A 27,204-nucleotide genomic window follows, 5' to 3' on the forward strand; every position below is an offset into this window, starting at 1 on the left:
ATAACATTTACCTACAAAAATCTTAATAGATGACATTTACCTACACAAATCTAAATAGATAACATTTACCTACCCAAATCAAAATAGATAACATTTACCTACCCAAATCTAAATAGATGACATTTACCCACACAAATCTAAATAGATTACATTTACCTACACAAAACTAAATTGATAACATTTACCTTCACAAATCTAAATAGATAATATTTACCTACACAAATCTTAATAGATAACATTTGCCTACACAAGTCTAAATAGATGACATTTACCCACACAAATCTTAATAGATGACATTTACTTACACGCTCTTAATGAAAAGGACCCAGAAGTACAAAATGTATATTGTGACCATCAGGAACCGAAAGTCACCAATACATCACATGTGGTCGGTTTAACGCAACAACTTAGCTTTATGATTTGTTGACAGACAACAACGATCGTATACTAAGGCATTATATATGTAGTAGGTGGAGCAATTAATTCATGAATACAAAACTTTTAATCCTTTCTTAAATTCGACCGGCGTGCTGAAAATTAAATCCATGTTTTAAACCGTGCAGTCTGATCTAATAGGGAATGATGTGTAACTATTTCATGATGTGGAACCTTGGCCTTCATGTAATGGATACATGTACGTTGATAACAGAAACTGTCTGTCTAACCCGTACGTATGTGACCGGACATTGCCGAGCGGGTCGTAATTCATTGTGTCGGAGGTTTACGTCTAAGATTTGGACATATTCCCTCATTTAATTTCGACAGGACATGCGTGAAACAAAAACATTTCTGATCATATTTGAGATTTGTCTTTGTAAATATGGAAAAGTCTGATGTGACCTACATCTTTAAGTAAATTTTTAAGGGATAGAAAGAGTAACACTACATAAAAATAGTATTATCTGAAATCGCCAGAACTTCTCCGTCTTATCTAATTTGCATAAGACGTAACTTGGTAACCTAAAGTTGGCAGGTAAACATTATTAATGATGATAATAATAATGTTGTATTCTATCTCTATCTAAAATAAAAAAAAGAATATTAATCGAGAGCATAATGGGAGAAGGTAGCTGAAACTTGACACTTATTAACGTTTTCAAAACGCTAGGCATTTATCTTTCAAATGTGACAAGCTCGTCTTAATTCTTAGTGTGATATCAGTTACTATATTGGGAAGATGACGTAAGTCCTAATATTTTACATGTTCACTCCTGTACAAAATCAAAGGCTACACACATATATTTCCATCATGCGTTTCTTCATTATTTTCAGTGAAGACTTTTTTAATTTTTCTGAAGGTCAATTGATACTGAAATACAAATTTATATCATAAAAGAGAATTGTCCGATATTTTCTCCAACAACATCTTATTTCTTTCTGTGGAGGGGTTTTCAAGATGTGACAAATTATTTAAAGGAAGTGATTTAAAGGAAACATTTGGACAATTCCCTCATGACACACTTTTTTTTTTAATTTCAGTGACGTTAACGTTCCTATTGATTGCAGGAAAATGCAATCCCATGAAAATGCATGAAATATAGAAGAAAAAAACCCGCTTGGGAACTTTGGCACGAGACTGTACATAAATGTATTCATGTAGTTATGAACCAAAGCGTCTTTTTTTTGGATGATTGCAATTGCGTAAATATCTAAATGATCACAATTATTAAGATAAAACTACCCTAAAACGGTTCATATTGACAGACATCTAGAGAAATACACTAAGGTTAACGGTAGTTTTATAGTCGTACATGTAATATATCTATTTATCACGAGGCCGTGAAATATGTCCCTTATGCCATTACCTTCATTATCCTGAAGTCCCTTATAGTGTTAGGTCGTCACGATTAGATTACATATACACACATTTCTACGGTAATCACCCCTAACAGCATTTAATAGGTCGTGCGTTTGGAAATTTACATTTATTTCAAGATTACATAACATATCTTTAATTGTTTTTACGTGCATTGCCGCGATAGCTCTAATAGCGACCAATCACGCTGTTGATGTCACCACTCAAAATGAGACTGTTTGAGTACAACTTTTTCTCATTTAAACAATACAAAGGAAGGTAACTCCCACGAATCGTTGAAATTTTGAAATTTATATTGCAATATTGAATTGTATCTAGTAGCCTCTGGTATCGATTCTGCCTCTTGCTCCTACTGTAGCTAGCTATAGACCGTCAGTACAATGTTCGCCGATCAGCCACTCCAAATGAACATGCAAAAATGTGAATTATTCTTTTTTCACTTTATAATTTTTATATTATTAATGCCAGTATTTTGTTTTTATGATAATTGAGATGCAAGCAACTCCATTGCAAAAACATCCCCTGTATCAAGTTGACAAAGTTTGTTTTATATTTATCATTCATTAAAAGATACTGACTTGTGATTGATCTTTTATAAGAAAACATTACCTTATAAATTAATCTTATATTTCTCCTGCGGAGTAAGAAAGAATTTAGAGTTTATGCTTGAATGAAAAGTTTATACATGTACATTACAATTTTCTGGATACATTTTATGTAACACAATCGTCAATATGTTTGTGTGTGGCGTTTCGATGGGTATAATGATATACATTTATATTCTGTCTTCTGCAACAGACGAATGACAAGTTAAGAAAAACGGCTCTGACATAAATGCTAATAATGTCCGGATAACAATGAATCGACAAGTAAGTTCGGGTACGTTTTGTTTAGTACTTGTTCATTCCTGTATATTTGAAAGATTCTATAGGGCTCCTCATCACGATTTCTTTACTGTCCCACTGTGGTGTATCTATATGGCTTCTTTTATCATGCACTTGCACAGGTTGCTGTCCTCCCCATCCATCCCCGCTGTCTGTCACTTCGGAATAACCCCTAGTAGTTTACATGATTTTCCTGTGTGGCATGGCCTGCAAATGCTAATTCATTTATCAGGGTCTCTTTTCTGATCTGGTATATTTCTGTCTGTCTTAGTTTTCAGTGGCATTTGTTCACAAAGTTTGACACCGAAACCGTCCATCTTCATGCATTACTTTGATATACAATGAGTCCCAGTTCTTGCGTCCGATTTTATGCTCGCATTTAGCCGGATTCCAGGGTAAAAACAATTTCACATCACGTCACGAAACAAAATAATGTACCTAAATGACGGCAAAAAGAGCAACATATCCAGGCGGCATTTAAAAGAACCTTTCTGTATATGCCGTAGTTGACCAGTCTAAATCGTGACGAGGGTGTCCTCCCATATCTATGTCCAGGAACTAGAACCGGCCAGACTATTAATTATTCATTCCGTACATTGTACACATGCTGGTCATTCGCCTGATAATTTCATTGGTTGTGTTTTATGAAACTATATCATACAATTTGTCTATGCGTGAAACGAGTTGATGTATGACTAGTTGACTGACATTGGTGGTAACTCGCAAATTGCTCAGATAATTGAGATATTTTGTAGTCACCTTCAAAATAACATGAATCATAATAATAATAATAATTCGCGGTTCTTATATACCGCCTTATCACAACCTAGTTCGTAGGTCGTCTCGAAGCGGTTTACAAATTATTATCCGCGGTAATAGAGTGTTTGCAACCAGCCACTATCTTTCTCAACTCCCTGGGGAGCATACAGCCGGAGCTGCCATTTCGGCGCTAACAGCTAGCATTCAACAAGTCTAGCGCTGTCCAACTATGTACTCATTTACAGCTGAGTAGACTAGAACAAGCGGAGTAAAGTATCTTGCTCAAAGATACAACACAGAGCCGTGCCGTGACTCAAACCCGCAACCCTTCGGTCACGAGCCCGGCGTCGTACCACTAGGCTACCGTGCCACCGACATAGAATCATGTCATATTTATATTATATCTTTATCTGAATCCACGGTTATCAATCCTTTTATGATTTATGCTATGAACAAGTATCTACTGTTCATCATTGTAAGGAGATGGCTTCCATAGGCTCTGCCTGTGTCTTACAATCAAATTTTCTAAAAGCACATAAAAAACAGATAAACAATACATATTTACCAACCCCAAAGAATGTTTTGAATGGCGGTAGCCAGTCACATTATTTGAATTCCTTGTTTAATGTTCAAAGGCATTAAGAGCCGATGATGAAAAAAACCCCGAAAAAGTTGTTTATGTGGGGGCACGACATTACAACATATATATATATATGGATATTTTATATTTTACCGTTAAGCATGTTGAAATGCATTTTGACCTTTTGCATCTTTGTTTTAATCTAAGTTTCATTTTGAAAAATCGGTTAATTTATTTTTATTTATTGATGTGATTATGTTTGTCTTAAAATGAATATTTCCTATTGTAATACACACGTCTTTCTTATTTGTTTTGAAAACTAATACATAATGGTATATAGGCTAGTATATGTGTAGGTTTATCGTATACACATTTATATATAGGGTAACATTGGTATATAGGCTAGTATATGTGTAGGTTTATCGTATTAACATTTATATATAGGGTAACATTGGTATATTGGCTAGAATATGTGTAGGTTTATCGTATTTACAGTTTTATATAGGGTAACATTGGTGTATAAGCTAGTAAATGTGTAGGTTTATCGTAGTAACAGTTATATATAGGTAGACATTGGTATATAGGCTAGTATATGTGTAGGTTTGTCGTAGTAACAGTTATATATAGGTAGACATTGGTATATAGGCTAGTATATGTGTACGTTTATCGTATTTATAGTTTTATATAGGGTAACATTGGTGTATAAGCTAGTAAATGTGTAGGTTTATCGTAGTAACAGTTAAATATAGGTAGACATTGGTATATAGGCTAGTATATGTGTGGGTTTATCGTAGTAACAGTTATATATAGGTAGACATTGGAATATAGGCTAGTATATGTGTAGGTTTATCGTATTAACAGTTATATATAGGTAGACATTGTTGTATAGGCTAGTATATGTGTAGGGTTATCGTAGTAACAGTTATATATAGGTAGACATTGGTATATAGGCTAGGCTATGTGTAGCTTTGTCGTAGTAACAGTTATATATAGGTAGACATTGGAATATAGGCTAGTATATGTGTAGGTTTATCGTAGTAACAGTTATATATAGGTAGACATTGTTGTATAGGCTAGTATATGTGTAGGTTTATCGTATTTACAGTAATATGTAGGTTACCATTGTTGTATAGGCTAGTATTTGTGTAGGGTTATCGTATTTACAGTTATATATAGGTTAACATTGGTATATAGGCTAGTATATGTGTAGGTTTATCGGATTTACAGTAATATGTAGGTTACCATTGTTGTATAGGCTAGGATATGTGTAGGTTTATCGTATTAACATGTATATATAGGTAGACATTGGTATATAGGCTAGTATATATGTAGGTTTATCGTAGTAACAGTTATATATAGGTAGACATTGTTGTATAGGCTAGTATTTGTGTAGGTTTATCGTATTAACATGTATATATAGGTAGACATTGTTATATAGGCTAGTATATGTGTAGGTTTCTCGTATTTACAGTTATATTTAGGTTAACATTGTTGTATAGGCTAGTATATGTGTAGGCTTATCGTATTTACAGTTATATTTAGGTTAACATTGTTGTATAGGCTAGTATATGTGTAGGCTTATCGTATTTACAGTTATATTTAGGTTAACATTGTTGTATAGGCTAGTATATGTGTAGGCTTATCGTATTTACAGTTATATTTAGGTTAACATTGGTATATAGGATAGAATATATGTGTAGGTTTATCGTATCAATATTTATATATAGGTTAACATAGGTATATTGGCTAGAAAATGTGGAAGTTTATCGTATTAATATTTATATATAGGTTAACATTGGTATATAGGCGAGAATATATGTGTAGGTTTATCGTATTAATATTTATATATAGGTTAACATTGGTATATAGGCTAGAATATATGTGTAGGTTTATCGTATTTACAGTTATATATAGGTTAACATTGGTATATAGGCTAGAATATATGTGTAGGTTTATCGTATTAATATTTATATATAGGTTAACATAGGTATATTGGCTAGAATATGTGTAGTTTTATCGTATAAACATTTATATATAGGTTAACATAGGTCTATTGGCTAGAATATGTGTAGGTTTATCGTATTTACAGTTATATTTAGGTTAACATTGGTATATAGGCTAGAATATGTGTAGGTTTATCGTATTAACAGTTATATATAGGTCAACATTGGTATATAGGCTAGTATATGTGTAGGTTTATCGTATTTACAGTTATATTTAGGTCAACATTGGTATATAGGCTATAGTTTATATGTACATTGTGTATGGTTAATCAGGGTTACATTTATATATATGTTATTATTGGTATATAGGCTTACATTGGTATAAAGCTCACATTTGGTATATATTTTATATAGTCTTACATTGATACGTATATTTAGGCCAACATTTGTATGAAAATGTTCGACCTGTCAGCGTTACATATATATTACAGGAAGCGTTCTTCTTCCGTCGGATATTTGAAGCTTATTTATGAGCTAATTTCCTGCGGCATGGAACTAAGTTCTGAAGTATATGTTTAGATAAGATTGCATCTATTATTAAAAAAAATATAACTTTCACAAAAAGTGACAACCATTTCATATAAAACATCCCTTTGGCGTAAACTGTGCTGACAAATCATCACACACTTGTATAATATGTATAAAAAACCACCTAATTTTTCAAAAGAAATACTTTAAAAATATTGGCAAGTCCCTTATATAGAGAATGTAGACAGACTGGACCGAGATACATTTTCATTATAGTTAATATCATTCCTTTTATCATATAACCGATACTTTATCAGCATATTACGTGTTGGTGTGTCCCCGGTCCATAATGGCACATTTTCTCACATTGAAGCTGTAGTAGATACGACTATGTGAGGAGACCATTAGCGCCATGGCTTTTTATCCACTTTGTGTGGTAATAAAACGCGTGATACTTTCACGCTGGCTCGATTTCTACGATAACGTTGATGTCGCCGGTTCTCAAACAGCACACGCTTTCAAGGAAAGTCACTGAAAACGTCTTAACCGGAGCTCGAATTTCAGGACAAAAAGAGGCTAAAATGTCTCGATGAAGGGTTTGATAGAAGTGCTGGAATCGTGGGTTGATGGAAACAAATGGCCGATCTACAGTGACACAGGCTGGTACAATTACATCACCGCTGTCTGATCAACGAAGTGGTTGTTCTATAGTGATTGAAGTCGTGGAGGGTAATTGTTTCCAAAAGACAAATACATTTGTCATGATAGTGTTAAACAGTTGGAATGTACTTTGTGTTTTTAATTCACAGTGTTATTGAAACCAAAACGATGTTACCATCTATAAACCCATATGTATGAACGACGGTTACATGTACACACGTTGATAATTTATCCAATAATGTCAATTTGTAGAACAGTTTTGAATAGGAAAGTATATTATCAATTATCAGTTAGAGATATTGTTCAGGAATTTGTCATCATCTGTCCTAACAAATTCCAAAAAAACCATATGATAATATTACATTGAAACTAAAGTACGCAACATTAATCATGTTCTAAATTCGAATACAAAACAACCTTAGTTCTGCCAACATTAAAAACTGTAGGGGCTGCCTGATTGGGTAGATTTCACCCTGTAACTCAGATAAATAGTTGTAATTAAAAACATTTACACAATTGTACACCGATCATGGTTAATTCGAAGAAAAGCAGCTCCGCGCCTTTAACAATGATAGATGTCAGTGTGAGTATAGTGATATAAAACTGTGTCTATTTTGTCAGTCAGCTTTGTTCTTCTACTTGCACAGAAAACATGTCATCACTCAACATTTCCTTTGGTATCGACCTTCCGACACTAGAAGTTATATTGCCGTTTTAAGAACCACAGGGACCTGTTAACATTTAACAGAATTACAACAGATATGTTTTGATCTGAACTTGTTCTTTGAGAATAAAATAAAACGTTTCAGGGGTTTAGATCAACACTTAGAAAAAACGCCAATCCTAATCATGGCAACACTCGAAAAATCAACCTCAGCTTACTTCCTACATAAACCGTTTGGAACCATTGGAAAGATGGATAATTTTTCTTTCAAAGATTTGCAACATCCACGCAAAATGTATTCTTCTCCTTCGCAGACATAATATCCGTTTTCTCCGAAAATACAAGTCATTTGATGTTTCACAGTTTGTCTTAGTTTTACAGCTACTTTCCACAAACTCATGAACCTTTATTCCTGTTTGATTGTAATTTTATGAATGTTTTTTTTTGTTTTAAAAATTTCCCGACATATCTTCTTTACCTTTTGCAAAATGTAGTTAAACTCTTAAAATGTCCAATATTACTTAAAACACATCAGCTATTAAGGTAACGACATAGTTTAGATTCAATCATAGAAGCTTTATGTTCCCGATGGTCAGTATCTGATATGTTCCTCTCACATTGACCACAAGAGTCCACTGATGTTAAGAAGATATGTATAGTCACAAGATGCAATTAAGTATTAATATAAACGACCCAATAATTAATACTTTTGCATCCCAGGCCAGAGGACGACAACAAATATACATGTAAGGTAATGTCCACATTTGAGGACTCCTTGTAAATGTTATATTAAATAAACCGAAAAAATAGAAACATAGAAATATCCACTCACACTTACAATTATACGTTTAAAGGCACACTTTTATATGGAAAGAAAAAAACGGACAACATTCGACATACGATTACTTTGTATGTTGTTGGTTGTGTCAGAAAAATATCTTTTGAACTTTTCTTTTGAACATTACTCCAATGATATTAAACAGAGTCCATTTAATGAATGAACGTTGGTAAGTTCAAACAGTCGATCGGTCGAGTAGACTTGGTGTATACAAATAATAGGCCGATAACAGTATCAACCAATGAAATATTCATAGCGTCGGAGGGGGTCCGGAAAAAAACGTCACTAGTTTGTTTTAGACTGTCCAGCATTTTTGTAGAGCTTGCATCGTGGCGCATTGCCATCTCTCCAATCATGTTAACAACCTACGAGAACGAGGCTTCTTGATACGAAAACGGGTAATGCCTGAAATTACGGGGAAAAATATTTAGACATTATCACACGCCTTACTTCAAATTATGAATGTGCGTGAAAGAAAACGATTTGAAGCTCAAATATACATGATTTCATTGTCATCGTCCTTCAATAAGAAAACAAACAATACACAATTTCTAACAAAAATAACCTACAATGTACAACATATTACATCGATGACATACACTCGAAATACATAAAACCAATACATGAAACATACACGTTCTAAATAAGCACTGAATTTCACGTTAGAGGTGTCTATCCACATTCTATCTAAGTACACGCTACAAATAGGTAAATGTACACTAGAACTGATTTAGTGAAGCTAGTTCCTGGTAGTAGTTCACAAAAGGCGACAATTTCCGTGACTTCAAATTTCCCACAGGAAAGCATTACTGTTATTTCGAGTCCCTGTCCCACCGCATTGTGTTGTTTCGTGTAAGCAGTAACCTCCCCTTAACTTCGTTTAAGTTAGACACTTCTGTTGAGCAGGAAGCTCAGTCGGTTGGACCGACAGTGTAATGATCTAAAGTCCAGGGTTTGAATCAAGGTCATGCTCTGCTGATTTATTAACACTTAGATCATTGTTGTTGATTACATTTTGTTTATTTTATCTTTATTGAATTTCATGGTAAAAATTCCGTAATGTATTGTTTTCTTTTCAGAATCAATTTATCAAAGCCATAGTATTGCGGAAAAAAAACATTTTCCAATAGTTACATTATTTTTTACATTGGTACAGGGATCCTTAAGGAAAATTCCATTCGCCTCAAGTTTGTCCGTATTTCTAATAATGCTTTCCTGTATAAATACTTTAAATGAAGAGTTTTGTTACAATACAGAATGTTCAGGAAACTTGGACCAGTGCTGCGTTCGTAAATTTAGTTGTAAGTTGTGTTTCACACTTGTGTTTTCTTCTACTTTTAAAACAATTTCTCAATAAAGATAACTTTTTATTCTAAATTGGTAAGTAGATTTATTTTGCATCACCAATGCTATGTTTATGTATAAGGTTTCTATGACTAGTGCGATGAGTACTCGAGGTTTCGTCAATGCACAAAATGGCTACTGCATGTTGTGCACGTGTCTACATGTGCGAAAACCTTCAGGTCTCCTCGTCAGAATTCGCCGACTACACCATTTTCAGGTAGCTTCTTTTATCTGATGCTTGGACATGTTCCTTTCTCTCCCTCTACCACTTTTATGATGATGCCTTTTTTCTGTAGCGTGGTCTGTGATTGCCGATAGTTTCCCCCTAGGAAGCCGACTATAGTACTTCTTTTGGTCTTGGTTTTCGGTGTCTTTATCGTGTTTAAAGCCGTACACCACCTCCGGTGTCTTTGTTATGCCATATGTCGCAGTTCGGGTATCCAGTTTTGTACACGCATTCTACAAGAAAAAAATCTTAATAAACATTCAGGTAAATTTCAGGTCAAATTTTCAGATCAGTTTTACATGAAAAGAGTACAAAAAGTCAAAATATATGACCACCTAACGTATTGTATGGTCTCCTTGATGATCCTTTAGTATTTAACCTATTGTGTTCCTATTCCGGTATCCATATGTTTCCATTGTTACATTGATGTACTGTATTGTTCTCTGTCCTGTTGTTATGTTAAATAGTACCTCGTATTAAGCATTATGCGGACTATTCCCACTTTTCTGGTTCAGAGGGCGATGAGAATTGAAGCTCAAGTAGTGCTGCGTGTGTGTCTTTTTTTCTATAGACCAATAACTTCACGAGTCCGTCATCTTAATTTTAAAAAAAAGGCGTCAAAGAAGGCATCGCACCATAGATGTCTTCCTCACAGGTGAATTAAATGTTGTTGGTGGAATTTATGGCCCTGATATGCAGTCCTCTAAATCCCTCTAGAATGCTTGCTCTTTATTGAGGCGGTGACTTTTGCCTATTGCTCAAGGTTTTACAAAGGACAAGGACACTGGAATGCCCTGTGCGTTGCTGATTAATGATACCTCGAAAGCTCACACCATGATAATCATCAAGACATCACACATCAGCATATCTCCAGTTGTGATACATTTGTATACCAGTATCCTTATGTACATGTACCTAAATATAAATCACCCTAGAACCGATTTAGTGAAGTTGGTAATAATTCGAAATAGTTCTTACATTCTATATGCTAGAGTGTCAATTCTTGAAATGTTATGGAAGCATTTTGTCATATGCAAGGTTTCGAATATGACTTTTGCCATCACTATTCTTTTTGAGTCTTTTTTTGTTGTTAGAGAATGTTGTTTAAAGAATCAACTTTGTGACGACATTTATATCTTTCTCTAAACAAATGCATGAAACCTTGACTCCTCTGTTCAAAATCTAATTGTGCACTATTAGGGATGATCCCTCTACAAACTATCAACAAAGTACACTAAATTGTGTGCCTATTGCTTGATGGAGATAAAAAATGTAACTGCCATTGTCTTTTTTTTTAAGTCGTTATATAACAGATGCTTAGTTGTAGACTCTGTAACAAAGCTTATTTCCATGGCTTTGTTACTGTAGATGTACGTACAAACAGTGGTACTTCCATCCATGATAAAGTACGGACATCTATGTGTTGGTGTAATTCCAACTATTGTAATTGATATATGTCGTGTCTGCAGACATTGGTGCTTCCAATCCGACCAAACTGTATCATTGGCGATCCACATGGTGTCTAAACAATTTCACCCACCAGATCTAGACCTGCTAGAATTATCACTGGCTGGGTTGTGTTCCTGTCCACATGTCTGCAGAAACAATGTACCATGTAGCTCTACCACGAATTTACACGTGTGCCTGTGTCTTCAGCAATAACATGAATGGTAAAAGAGAAGAACTGAACTGTCAAAATCTTAAAACTATACACTGGGAAACTTTAGACTGTGGTTTTGACAAATCATTTCTTAAAAGAAAACATACATTGCGGGACTTTAATGAAAACAATGGCCAAGGTTTACAAAGCAGAAGTGCTTTGTGTATAAAACATCAGCGGGGCTAGTATGAGACTCCAATCCTTAAACTAATATGGGTATACCGTCGCTCTAACAGGCTGATCTACCTGTTCAACAGAAATGGGCTGGCCCATCTGTGCTACGCAGTTATATCCAAAACGAAATAAAGGGGAGGTTACTGTTTATACAAGAAACAAGAGTGTAGTGGGACAGGGGTCCTTACCTTATATCAAAAATGTTGAATGTATTACATGTACGTGTTTTAGTTGGTTTTATTCAATGATACGCAAATGGTACAGTAACAATATAAATCAATTGAAGGATAATATACACATTTCGTTAATGAAAATTCCTCATCTATTGGCCGGGAGTTCATTTTTTCTTTTCTTTTCTTTTATTGTTTTTAGATGAAACCATCCCGTGCTGTATAAATCTAAAGGGTCAACGTTTTTTTCGATACCTGTGTTCTAGTATCCTCTCGTTACACATGAAATGCTGATGCAATCCAATTGATAATTTTCATTTAGTTAGTAAATTTAATCATACTGTCATGAACAGTGCTACATACTGCCATGTACTACATTAAATAAAGCAATTTTTTGAATATTATAGTGTACATTTGTATCATGAAAATCAAGCGCTTTTAGTTCATTTCAATTTCGCAGTACAGATTTTACGTGAATACAGGTATCATTTAGACTGGCGTTGGTCTCAGTACTTGTCACACACTCTGTTTACTGTATAACTATTGCATTAAAGTCAACACTTATGAAGAAACGACTTCATAAGACCACAGAGACATATAATCGTCAGAATGTTAAATGTTAATTGATTATACACGGTTTATCGAATTCCAAAGCAAAAACATACATGTCATTCATAATCGTCTGTAGGTGACGTCAATGCTACATGCAATCGAATGAAAAACTATCAAATTTCAAACTAAAAACAATCTTGTCTATTGGCAATAATAATTGATGTGAGAAGATTTGATTTGATATGTTACTGTATACGTCTATGGAGACGTTACCACCTGAGGTCTTAAGGGGGAAATATTGGTCTGATCGAGGATGTAGAATAGTCTGGTGAACAAAATGGCGGAGGGGATTCTATTAACTGTCTGGAGGTAGGTCAGGAGTCTGCTGAAGATGTTCAGTGGTACTTTTTCATTTGCTGAAATAGTTCACATTGGGCAGGTCTGACAGAGGGGTAAGTGATTCACTTTTGAATGGGCTGGCCGAAAGGTAAAGTGATTCACTTTTTCCCGTTGCTCCTGTAATGCTTTTGAAATACAATCAATGATTTTCAATTAGTTAGTAAATGTAATGACATTGTCATGTACAACATTACATAAGTAATTTGTTGAATATTAAAGTGTACATTTTGTTCCTGAAAATCAAGCACTTTTATAGTTCATTCCAATATCGCAGTCTAAAGTGTGCCCAAAGGAAATGCACCAACTGACCATCCCATATCCGCGAAAAATAACAGTATGTACCACGCAATGAAGAAACGCGGTGGTGACCTTTTGGTATTCAACACCTCTACGATTTTATAGCAAAGAAAGAAGAAATATTATCTACACACATTGTATAGTAAAACAAATGTCAGTTACACTGTACTGTACCTTTATGTCAATAAATGTCGCCCGCCAAGTACAAATGTAGTAATAATTGGGTAGAGTAAACCTTGTGAGACAGACAAATACCTACAACTGTACCGACGAGGAGTACCAATAATGTAGACCATTAAGGTAAGTTAAGTCTATTTAATCATTAAATATTTTTTTATCCTTTTCATTTCGCACTCTTGAAATCGGACAGGGAATTCTTCTAAATGAGATTGTCGTTGAAGTCACGAACAAAGCGGTCATTAACGGCGACACCGGTATAGATGTAAGTCCTTTTGTTCATAATCGTGCCCAGGTGACTATTTTCTTAACACCAGACAATATCTCGAGCTCTACAATGACAACAGTGAATAGTCAACTGGAGAACGTCTAAGGATTTGAGGTGTAACGTTCATAGGTCAGCACATTAAGGGTGTTATTTTACTCTGTTCTAACCCCATACACGTATGAGAAACAACGTGGAAAATATCAACAGGAGGCTATGGAAATATTCGTCGAAGGGATTACGTTACAACCTCCTTTGAAACATGCTGACGTTGTAAACGTATGTGTAATCGGTACACAAAGATCACAGACGTGGGTTTTGTTAATGTTTTGGGTCTATATGGGGATTTGCACATAGGTGTAGTAGCTGCAGTTAAAACAGGGTCTCCCCGAATACATGTGTACCTGTACATGTACTGTATAACTGGAAACGTGTGAGGCGTACATAGTTACCGATTGAGGGGTACATATAGTACAGACTTTACGTGAATATAGGTATCCTTTAGACTGGCGTTGGTCTCAGTACTTGTCACACACTCTGTATACTGTATACATCTTGCATTAAAGTCAACACCTATGAAGAAACGACTTCATAAGACCACAGAGACATGTAATCCTCAGAAAGTTAAATGTTAAATGAATATATATCGAATTCCAAAGCAAAAAACCTACATGTCTGGCTTACATGTAATCGTCTGTCGGTGACTTCATTGCTACAGGCAATTAAATGAAAAACTACCAAATTTCAAACTAAAAACAATCTTGTCTATTGGCGATAAAAATTGATGTGAGAACATTTGATTTGATATGTTACTGTATACGTCTATGGAGACTTTACCACCTGGGGTCTTAAGGGGGAAATATTGGTCTGATCGAGGAGGAGATTCTATTAACTGTCTTGGGGTAGGTCAGGAGTCTGCTGGAGATGTTCAGCGGTACTTTTTTCGTTTGGTGAAATAGTTCACATTGGGCGGCTCTGGCAGACGGGTTAAGTGATTCAGGTTTAGCGGGACTGGCCTAAAAGAGATTCAAGTTTGAATGGGCCTGGCCTAGTGGTTAAGTGATTTAAAATTGAAACGACAGATCGAAAGGTGATTTTAGTTTGAAGAGGCTGACCGAAAGATTAAGTGATTCGCTTTTGAAGGGGCTGGTCGTAATGTTAAGAGATTCATTTTGAAGGGGCTGGCCGAAAGGTTAAGAGAATCACTTTTGAAAAGGCTGGCCGAGTAGTTAAATGATTTAAATTTGAATTGACTGACCGATAGGTTTTAATGATTCAAGTTTGAAGCCGAGGGGTGCAGTGGTTAATGTTGAGATAGTGTGTTGGATAAGATTAAATTGATATATCTGTAAGTAACGAGACGAGATGAGAGCAGGACACGTGGACAACACACAGTGAATACAAACAACACCAGTAGATGTAAAAATAATTACATTGGGGGAAATGGAAACAACAAAAATAGGCAAGGAGGAAAAACAACAGTAGGCGAGACGGAAACAACACAAATAGGCGAGGAGAAAAAACAACAGTATGAGAGACGGAAACAACACAAATAGGTCAGGAGAAAAAACAACAGTAGGTGAGACGGAAACAACACAAATAGGCCAGGAGAAAAAACAACAGTAGGCGAGACGGAAACAGCACAAATAGGCAAGGAGAAAAAACAACAGTAGGCGAAACGGAAACAACACAAATAGGCAAGGAGAAAAAACAACAGTAGGCGAGACGGAAACAACACCAGTACGGAAACGGAAATTGCACCACTATGGAAACGGAAACGGAAGCAACACCAGTACGGAAACGGAAACAGCACCACTATGGAAACGGAAACGGATACAACACCAGGATGGAAACGGAAGCAACACCAGCACGGAAACGGAAACAACACCAGGATGGAAACGGAAGCAACACCAGTACGGAAACAGAAACAACACCACTATGGAAACGAAAACGGAAACAACACCAGGATGGAAACGGAAGCAACACCAGTACGGAAACGGAAGCAACAACAGGACGGAAACGCAAACAGAAACAACACCATTAAAGAAACGGAAACAGCACCAGTACGAAAACAAGACTAGCAAGGACTGAGACAACACAAGTAGGAATATTGCAACAATTTTAGTATGAAACGTAAAAACAATACTAATAGGGAAACGGAGAAATCCAAGTAGTGAAAGGGCTAAAACATCTATAGGGAACTAAAGCCGAATAATTGTATCAATTTATCATCGATAACAAACCAAATTAAGAAAATATACACAAACACTTCTGACAAATGTCCACAAGTTTGGAAAGGACAATGGTTTCGCCTTAAGTGGTTGGGAGTCAATCGTTAGAATCCTTCCTAAATCGGCGAGAAGACATAAAAATGTCTCAGAATTCAAAAGGCTGCAGCGTAACACTGGCTAATACGACGCATAATAGGACATTACGAAGTTAATGACATGTACACTGACTTCTTCTAAGTTACGACCGTTCTTAGGTTTATGATACCGTAAAAGAGCAGCTGGCGTTAGAGAACACGGATACTGTTGCCTAGTCAGTGGTCAGTTCCGAAGTTCATCAAAGCGACCAATATATTATACGGCACATATAATTGGTCTGGCCCGGTACGACAGGTGCTTGTCTCGGGACTTCCACGTAAAATTGCTACTGAGTTAGAGTGTTTATTGATTAGCGGGTGTTCACTGACGGACGTCATTACTTATTTTGCTGTATGTATGAGATCTGTCGGCGAACAGACGTTATATGGTCCGTATTTATTTTCCTGTTTGTAGAGGACTCCGCTGATCTTTGTGTCCACAGATTTTGTTTACCGGTGTCCGAAAGCACATGTACGCTGTAAATTAAAGTATGGAGTCTCAGGTTTGTTTATCAGGACGCTATCCCGAAAATGTAACATGTATACAATGCATATCTGACTTGCATTTTCTGATATTCATAGTCCATATGAATGACATTGCTCACAATTGACTTCGAAAACATGCATAATTGATTATATTTATAAATTTAAGCTGTACGTGGTAAACTTTCTCTTCTATGACGATGAAATGGAGCCGGCTGATACACGTGTAGGCTTGTGATTAGAGACATGCTAAACAATCTCTTTTGAAATATCCAAGGATCAGTCAAGACAGGCATAAGTTAAAACAAACAATATATAGTTTCGACACTAGAATAGAACTATGTCATTTGCAACATTGGACAAACGTACGTAACTCCAACTACTTTGTATATCGATTACTGAACAATGTAAGCTTGACATGAACCGAGCAATACAAAAACCCCAAAACGTAACTAAAATTGGACTATTGATGAGCTAAACATGAAGTAAATATATGATAAGGATAAGCTTAACATGGAGTATGTATTGATTAGCATTGTTCTTAAGTATGAAAACGTAATCTGCTACTTTTACCTAAATACTGACTCACTCATCCACCAAGGCCGACGGGGCACGCTATCAACATGTGATACACGTGTGTAGGACTGAAAACACGTAAAGGTCTTTTAATTGCTTTATCAAATGGCATGAAATCTGAATCATCCAAATCGAAGCCAACCCATAATCTTGGAATTTTTGTTTTAGCTTTTAATTGCTATACAGGATGTGAGGTATAAACAAGTAATTATATGTGTCACAGATGATCGATTTATCTGCCGAGGTACGGCTTCAGTTGTGGCACTTACGGAATCCGCATTTCCACATTTATCATCGTCTCAATTTCTTTCCAACATCTGCAAGCAATTTGAGTAATTAATCAAAACATAAATATGCTTTTAAAAACGCTATGCCACTTAAAATACAATTAATATAACATTTAGAATCAGACTACATCTGGAGTTTTTTCGTTATATGAAGGACACTATTTGTTTGAATAGGTTCCGGCGAAGCACGGGTATAATTCATTGTTGTATGGCGGTAACGTTTTTTCCCGTTTAAGTCATATACATATGTGTTATTCAAAGATTCTTCAAAGCCCAACGTCCGCATAATAAAGGAATTTTAGAAATTCACCGATTTAAAATTAATCATTGTTATTTCTGGAAGTCTACGTTTAACAATATATCTACTTTCTGTCTGAAAATAACTGGATGAAAAACACAACAGGACGATTCTGTTTGCCTTTTTCTGCATACAGCATTGTTTAGTTAAACATTAAAATTCGTGTATCATCGTTGAACGTTCACCGTTCTGTGTGACGACGTAGACGCCGCGTTTGTAGGCTGAGGAAAGCTCAGCAGGAGAAATAAAAACAAAATCCAAATATGGAAAACGCAAGTTAATTTCTGTATCAAAATTAGAATTAGATTCCAGAATTGAAATTCAAACTTTAATCAAATATGCTAAAAACATAAATGACGTTACTTTATAAACAAAAATATTGAATTATCTTAAGAGGACTAGCTTTAACGTATCGTAAATAAAGGGGAATGTCAGCTGGCAGGATATTAACAAATCTTAATCCAAACATTCAAACAATTTATTGCCAGGAAACTGTCGACGAGAAGTGTTCAGCATTTCCGTAAGAACATCGTTTGATGAATGGAGTGACATTTGGTATTATTGAGAATTAACACTCTTCAATGAAAACGCTCAGAAGTACCCTTTTTGTGTACAAGAAATTGACGGTCCTGACGGATGTTAGATTAATAAGAAAGGGTTTGAGCTAATGAGAAAAGTCACGTATTCATAATGTTGGTCATAATTTTTAATTATATCTAAATTTCGTTTTTACCTTTCTTCTCAAATTTCAATTACATGTATTTGACACATTAAAAAGAAAAGAATACAGAATGCTTTGCGAGAAATTCAAGTTCTAATGTTTTCAATAAGATTCATCAGTTTGGAAATATGTATTTACCATAGAAAGTTTTACTCGGAACATAAGCGTTTAATATGTACATTGTGATAAGTTTTAAAGTTATTGATACAAACTGTTTATGTTGAAGTCCCCACGCTTCGTGACGTCACATCCGCATAGGATTATACTTGTTAGGAAGACGTTTATGAGGAAGAGGTGAGACAACTTTGGTAATACATTGAAAAAAAAAATGCCCAGATTATCATACACATATGAAATATAACTGGATCTAATTTAGGTACCATACACAATCTTGGATTTTCTCGGAAATTAGTAAAACTTTTGCAATGATTTATCATAGATTTTAAAAACGCGCATGTTTTTCATGATTCTCGTGAAGAACTGGGAATACAAATGTAATAAAAAGGGCTTGTTTTCAGTTTTTCCACACATTTCCATAACACAAATATCAGACGTGAAATCTGCATATGGTTAAAGTGATAAACCAGTGCATGAACACGCACTCCCGGGCCTCCGACTCTCCCCCTCCCCCTCCCTGACTCACGATTCTCGCCTTATCTCCGCCCTCGGGGACCCATTCAGTGGAGACATGTTTGTTGAAGACAATTTATGACTGGCGTATTTCTCGTTTGACACGTCGCTTCTGTCAATATCCATAACATTGGTGAAAACCGAGTGTTAGAAACAAACCTCCCAAATGGATTCTGGGGTGTCTAATGATAATTCGCTCACGGAGATACAGACATTTTGGTTTCACTCTATACCCTACATAGGAATTCAGACGAGAGTTAAGCAGTGCAAAAAGAAGTAGTGGTTGTGCGTGTATGGCAATGTCTGTTTAACGCTAAGGGTTGTGTGGATGTTGCCATTTATGTTGAATTGGAGAAGGTTTATATAAGATATGAGGTTGTTTTGGTACCTTCACCTGTAGGTAGGTACAGTAAATCATAATTGTATATTGAACGGAATTGTAAATAAACTTGTACTAAATGTATATAAACTATGTCAATTTAACAACAATTGTGAAACACGTTTTGTTAACGTATACATTTGTACATGTATATAAATCAGACGTTACTCCAGAGGGTAGCACGCAAGTCTTTATGTGGAAGGAAACCTACATACAATATACATGTATGTATATTCTGTAACACTACTCCTCTAAACAGACTGTCGTTAACAAAAGCTTCGTTCATCCCATCAACTATACGACTGTAGAATGATTTGAGTGACACTCTACGTGACAAACCAACAATTAATAGTTTTAAGACAACTATAATCTGAATACGGAAACAGAAAACTAAATACTTAACATACAAGATTAAGACATGCCTGTAGTTCTTTGAAATATGATCTGTATAGGATAAACATTATAGAAAGTCCGTCTTGTATGTGTGGAAGTCAACATGAAAATTCATTTCATTATTTATTTCGAGTGTAATCAATATGAAAGAGAAAGGCGATTGTTATTACTTACATTATCTGGATATGGTATTATAAACTTAGACTTACTATTAAATGGCAGTTCAAAGTTGTCTTTCGGGGAAAACATCCATGTATTCAAATCAATACAGAAGTTTATTAAAGTCAGTGAATGGTTATAAATTCTCTCTCTCTATCTCTCACTTGCTCACTCTTTCGTTCTTCTCTATCTTTTTTTCTATGTTATTTTCATTTATGATTTGTGTAAAATTTATTGATGTTGCCATGTACATTGTAAAAATTATTTCTGGGAGAAGGCTTCATAAGTTGGAATAACTTTTGCCTAATCCATTTGCAAATTCTGCAATAAAATATGTTTAAATCAGTCGCTTCGCTCCACCTCTTCTGTAGGAAAATGTCTAAAAGAACATTTAAGTCATCCACTCTTGGTAATCTTTTGTAGCAAGTTGCTTCGCTCCCGATATTCTTTTATAGCAAGTTGCTTCGCTCCCGATATTCTTCTGTAGCATGTTGCTTCGCTCCCGATATTCTTCTGTAGCATGTTGCTTCACTCCCGATATTCTTCTACAGCAACATGAAAATACCTCGCTCCCGACCATCTTCTTTAGCAAGATGCCTCGCTCCCGATATTCTTCTGTAACAATTCGCCTCGCTCCCGCGAATCTGATTTAGGAAGTCACCCCGCCCCGATATTCTTCTGTAGCAAGTCGCCTCGCTCGCGATATTCTTCTGTAGCAGGTTGTCTCGCTCCGGATATTCTTCTGTAGCAAGTTGTCTCGCTCCCGATATTCTTCTACAGCAAGTTGTCTCGCTCCCGATATTCTTCTACAGCAAATTGTCTCGCTCCCGATATTCCTCTACAGCAACATGAAAATACCTCGCTCCCGATCATCTTCTTTAGCAAGACGCCTCGCTTCCGATATTCTTCTGTAACAATTCGCCTCGCTTTCGACATTGACCTCTAGCAAGTTGCCTCGCTATATATATTCTTCTGTACGAATTCACCTCGCTGCCATTCATTTTCTGCAGGAAGTCAACTTGCTGTCGCTTGTTTTCTGTATCAAGTCACCATCGCTGCCGCTTATTTTCTGTGTGAAAACACCTCGCTTCCGATAATCTAGTTTGTAATGATAATGAACCTAACTGCTGATGGTCATCACTGACATCGTGATCAACTGAACGTGTCTGTTTTCGTCACAACATCACAACGTCACAACGTAAAGAAGAATATTAGGAAAAAACTGACTCTGTATTGTTAGTTATTTCTTTTAAGGTTTACATTTCAATACCAGGAATACATTTTTCTTTGAGAAACAGTTTCCCATATACTGTACATTGACTCAAACAAACTGAAATTAAGATGTTTAGCGTTCTCCAACTGTAGTTCGTGCTTTAAAAAGACAGGAAATCGAGAAATGTTCCCAACATGATAACAAGAATTGAAACAAAAGGAATACTCAAATAAGATATGTGTTTTAGATGACATGTATCTAGTAGGCGCAGACTTGTAGTGTTGACATCATCCCTGACGAATATCACTCAAAAAAGCAGAACTACAAATGTATAAAGCCAAAGAAGCATGTTCACTATACGTGCACAATTAAATAAGGACAACAGCAACTACATGTATGTCATATCATATTTGAAAATTTTGGAACAATTTTGGAAATCTATATGAGAAACTTCAAAAGATACGACCTTTGTCGGTGTATAAGTGTTTAGCTCAAAACTGATCCCTGTACTGGGTTTCATTGACAAAACATCTACAAGAGCTTTACGTTCAGACAGTAATGCTAGCCTGGTGGGATCACCGAGCGGACATAGTCTGCTGCAGCTTAAGGCGGATATTATCTCCGTCTATGATTGATTGGCGTGAATGAAACCCTCAATCAAGGTCAGACAGAGTCTTCATCTCCTTCATTTGCACGTTGTCTCGGTAGTATTAGACGCAGGTATTGCCGGTCATAGGAAAATATTGACTACCTGATAAAGATGGTGTAATGTATTGTGTCTCTAAGTCTGCTACATAATCCATATTACTTATCCCAGGCAAGAGCGTCATATCTGAAGTACTCGGCGGGCCGACCCAGGTGAATTAGATGTAGAGAGAGGACTTATACGCGGAGTGACGGCTAAGTGTTGACGATATAAACTGTCCTGTCTGTGACTACTTGCGCTGACACGAGGTGGACACCTGTAACACATGGCGAATGATAATGATTCATGAGATTCTAACACAAGATTGTGGCGATAACTGATCTTGCATGCGAAGGAAATATTCCTTTTGTTGGTCAGGCCAAGATTTCCAAGGCTAACGTAAAACGTTTCTATCGATTCCAGGTTGAAGGACATACACGTACTTGATATAGACGTGTTAGAAGCATGCGGTTTCTCATGTCCTTTGTTATTATATATGTACACGTAGAATTGTGTAATTAAAACAGATAAATACATGTACATATTGTATGTATCAACAGCTTATTGCAATGAACAAAATAAATAAATATACATTGAATGCACCTAAACATTCTCTTTAATTGACAAAACTAATAAATATACATCGTTTTCACCTCGTTTTCACCTCAATCTTAATTGCAAAGAACAAATGAACAAATGGATACCATACATACATTATACAGTAAAAAGAACAAATACATGTATTATATGTACATGTACATGTACTAAAGACTATCTACAAAAACACAAAAACATACATTGTATACAACTTAAGATTATATATTATTTTGAACAATATATATATGTATTGTATATGTCTTAATTATGAACAACGCAAATAGATTCAGTACACACTTGATGTGTGATTCGTACAGTGTAATGAGTCCAGCAATGCTGGCGTGTTCGTTCAAGAAGACATTGACGAGGCCAGGATATATCATTTCCTACTTTGTTTTAGGGTAATTTATAAGTGAGACATATGTGGAAGCGGTCACTGGTAAACCTACTGAGTGGGACTCCTGCTTTGTACTTGTATCACATGCACAGCCAATCGATAGCGTGGTAAAGCCATAAGGTATGGACGCTCGGCTCTTTTTTCAATCATAAGGGAAGCAACTCGAACAAAACACATACAAAATATTCCAGTAAAACGAGTGCAATCGGAGATTAATTTGATTTTATCACCAAAAATATACGTTTAAATATAAAGAAATGAAATAGCAGTGTTTGTCAAATGTGGATTAATGTTCGACTGTAAAAACAGGTGGGGGAACGTGGACCCGTTGTTTGCACCCACTGGTCGTTATGATAATGGCGGTCATGTAGTACATTGTGTCAAAGTAAGAGTTGGAAATGTCGGACTAAAAAGTTTTGGAGCGCAGGTTTAATCCCCATTTGAGGACCATATTATTTATATTCGTTCATGTACACATCACACATCTATAACAAGTAAAAATTTAATAAAACACTTCTATTTCTGCGCACCCACTATACATTTGTACCATGGATTAACTGTCTACACCCTGTCTGATGATCTGTAGGTACATGTACACTGCCTACACCCTGTCAGACTGTCTTAGTGGGTATTTTACAATGCCGAATACCTGATAAAACCCTAATACGGTAACACACAGGTACTGTTATCTAATAGCAGTTCATCGAGGACTTACATAAGCGGTTAGTAAATCTAATTATGTTTATTCAGGTTCGAACATTTGACTTGATCGTAGTAAGTCGTAGGGGTCTCGTCAAGAACCCACGTGCCTTTCACGCGCCGTGCATGCTACCCCTAATGTAATTAATGCACCTTGTGGTGAACGCAGTGGCGACCATGACTCCTTTCATGATACTTCCCGGTTTCTCTGTTAGACGCATTCATTCCAATTCCACAGTCGTACATGTATAAGCGAAATAAACAACTTACCCGGTTGCTGACCATGTACAACGCACATCAAAACACATTTGAAATAGAAGTATGGACCGGTTAACGTTTAATTAATACAAAGTACATACAGTATGTATGTATCAGAACAAATGTCAAAGACTGATTCCTAGTTATGTACATGTATATAGGTGAACGAATTTATATAAGATCTTGTAACGAATTTGTTTCAGATGAAGATGAGATAGATTTTTTATTTGTATTTTTGCAATCCTATATGACGAACAAACATGAAATCGAATTTCGTAAGTTTCATATAAAACGCAGTGTTTCCTATTTATAGTTATTTTTTATAAAACTTTATGTATGAGACACAAAATACGTACCGCTGTGTATCCCTTTAACAAAGTAGATATTTCACCACATAACACGGTATTCAATGAAGTAAAGAAAATGTTTGAATATCGTCTTTCACTAATTCATCGATTATTTCTACAGTGTATATTCCTCCTCCTCCTCCTTTATGTGACAATTATCATCATTTTAATTTTCAATTTGAATTTGAACTGACCTGAACTTATTTTAATTGCCATTCAATATTGATAAAAGGAACAGGTTTTAGATTTGAAAATTCCCAGAACTATTAATCAAATCCAATGAATTAACGCAAATGACGTGTTAATCCATTGTCGCCTTTTCATGTCTCCAACCACGCTGATTTTTTTTCTATTGTTCTTCAAAAACCAATGTGTAAAGTAACTGCCTAGATTTTTTTGCCAATGCGACTGGGATAAAAAGCCTACGCGAACACACTCCAACTGTGACATTTGTATAAGTACAAGTCTGGATGCTCCATACAGACTTAATCATCACGAGCCCTATACGATTCCTGTTTAATAGAGTCTGTCTTTTAACAAGAAAAGTGTTGAAATAATTATACATAATGACGAATAATGAGCCGTGATATTGTTTTTATTTGTCAGTGTGGTGTTTATAAACAATAAAAGTTATCTGGGCTATCAATCAACCCAGATGTATAGCTTCCTCCGCCTTTTGTCATCACATTTACACAGAGTACATCGCTAGTGTACTCTAGGGCAATATGACAGCGGCAGAAAACGGCAGCAACAAGGCACCTGCATTCTTCATTGGGGATGCTGACGAGGGTTGTTCGTACTTTGCATTCTGCTTTTTGTTCCGCAATAAATCGTCACATATAGCACACTTAATAGTTGTTTTTATGTAGGAACATGATAGTCACATGACTTGTTCGGTATATGAGCACTCGTATAGTAAAACAGCGCCGCTGGTTTCCTATGTGCCATTACGACACACGACAAGTGTGTAATTGATTTTGATCTTACATGGCTCGGTACCACCTCACGTTTGGCTATACAGGCAACGAGTTCTGTCCCAGGTATGGCAATGCCAAACTCTGATAAAAGTTCAGCATTCAGGGTATTCACAAGATCAAGGTCAAGTTCAAATAGGTTATTTAAGTCTCACCAACCCTTAACTCTATTTACAAATACAATTTTACAATTCAATTATAACATGCTGATGTGACCCAATCTTAAATATCTACGAGAGACTGTCATTAAGAAAGTAATGCTTGATACTCCAGGGGTTTCGCTCACTTACGCTCTTTGCACCCCTGGGCTATGTCATAGCGAAATCGAAGGCACAGTAATACAGGTAAAACAAACTGACCAATCAATCTACATGCTAATACATGTCCTACATGCACCTACACACCCGCCGCCATAAGCCTGGCCTACAGAAGGCCAAAATCTGTAGTGCCAGTTAATCCAACCCCAATGGGGGCGCAGCCTGCACCGGCAAAACCAAACGCAGCAGCGCGCCGGCTTCTACCGTAGGAAAACCCGGGGAGGGGGCACAAGGATCAGAGCTGGGAGCACAGGTTTTCACACCAGTGTCGGGGTGAGAGAGAGGGTACGGGCCGAACCCGCAGAAACGAACCACATAGAAGACTCGCCAATATCGGTATAGTTTAACGTATGTAAAGAGCCAAGTAGGGTTGAAATATGCATTATAATGACTGTGGTAACATATTTTGATATAGAAAGAATGATTCAATGTTTCAGTAACGGGACAACAAATTCCGGTTTGAGTAGCACGACACTGTGTTTTGTTCGATGCATAGAATCACGTGGCATAAAGTACATGCATATACTGGCAGCCTGAATCCTCGTGTGTCAAAACAGCGGTCGATATGACCAGTTGAACGGACCCCATCCTCCACCTCCGTCCTTCATTCCCGCCACACCTTAGTATTCTAGTACAATAGTACATTCCGTCGGATTTGTCACACTGTTGAAGGGAAGGGCACAATTAATCCTCCTCTCGAAGGGTAAGGGGTATAGTATTAACTTATGAACATGGACCTTGTTATCAATTATAGGGTATCAGTTGGGAACTATCCTTATTGGTATAAGGGGTTTTGTTAAACACTGGGTAAACTGACACCTCCTAATAATGGTAGAAACATCCTGTGGGAGTGGAGCGACTGTGTCAAGACGTGTGTTACTGCTGTTCAGTATAAACAGAAAATTGCATGTAACGGGCTAGTCTTTCAATTACAATCCCGTATGGAATACGCACTATATAAGGTTATTTAATTAGTACATGAGAAAAGTTTCTTTTTTTTGCATTCTGATAATCTGGATAATCCCTTTGTTTTTTTGAGGATTACATATTTTATCTGTAAGGAAGTGTTACCGTAGGGACGATTTCATTCACAAATAGATTCGGGTTCATCAGGAAGACATACCTACGCCATGTTCATGAGAAACACCAATGTCTTGTATGTCTGGCAATGTAAGTCTACATTGATAAAACTGTTCTGTTCATTTCCTTTATATTTTATTTCAAATATTTTAACTTGGTATTACTGTTTGCGAGTGATTCCAGTATGTCTTTTCGTCCATGTTTCCAGCAGACGACCACGGCAAATGATTTTCAATTTCGGAGCGGACCCAGACTAGTTATTTGATTAAGCTAATATAAAAGACCCGGATGCAGGCTGATACAGCCAGAAGCGGGCAATATCACTGGATGCAGGTTGAAACTGACTGTGTTTTACACAGGCAGACAACATTTTCTGTTAGTAAATGTATACCATACATATGCAATTTGAG

At 36.2% G+C, this 27,204-nt stretch overlaps 1 protein-coding gene across 2 annotated transcripts in view; it reads left to right on the forward strand.

Annotated features, from left to right (window-relative positions):
- LOC110445698 (opioid-binding protein/cell adhesion molecule-like) overlaps nucleotides 1-27,204 on the forward strand; it is a 149,232-nt gene that overhangs the window by 44,957 nt on the left and 77,071 nt on the right. The gene's annotated exons all lie outside the window — the stretch shown is intronic.

This window comes from Mizuhopecten yessoensis, unplaced genomic scaffold (assembly GCF_002113885.1).
Source record: "Mizuhopecten yessoensis strain PY_sf001 unplaced genomic scaffold, ASM211388v2 scaffold2329, whole genome shotgun sequence".
Taxonomy (NCBI): Eukaryota; Metazoa; Mollusca; class Bivalvia; order Pectinida; family Pectinidae; genus Mizuhopecten; species Mizuhopecten yessoensis.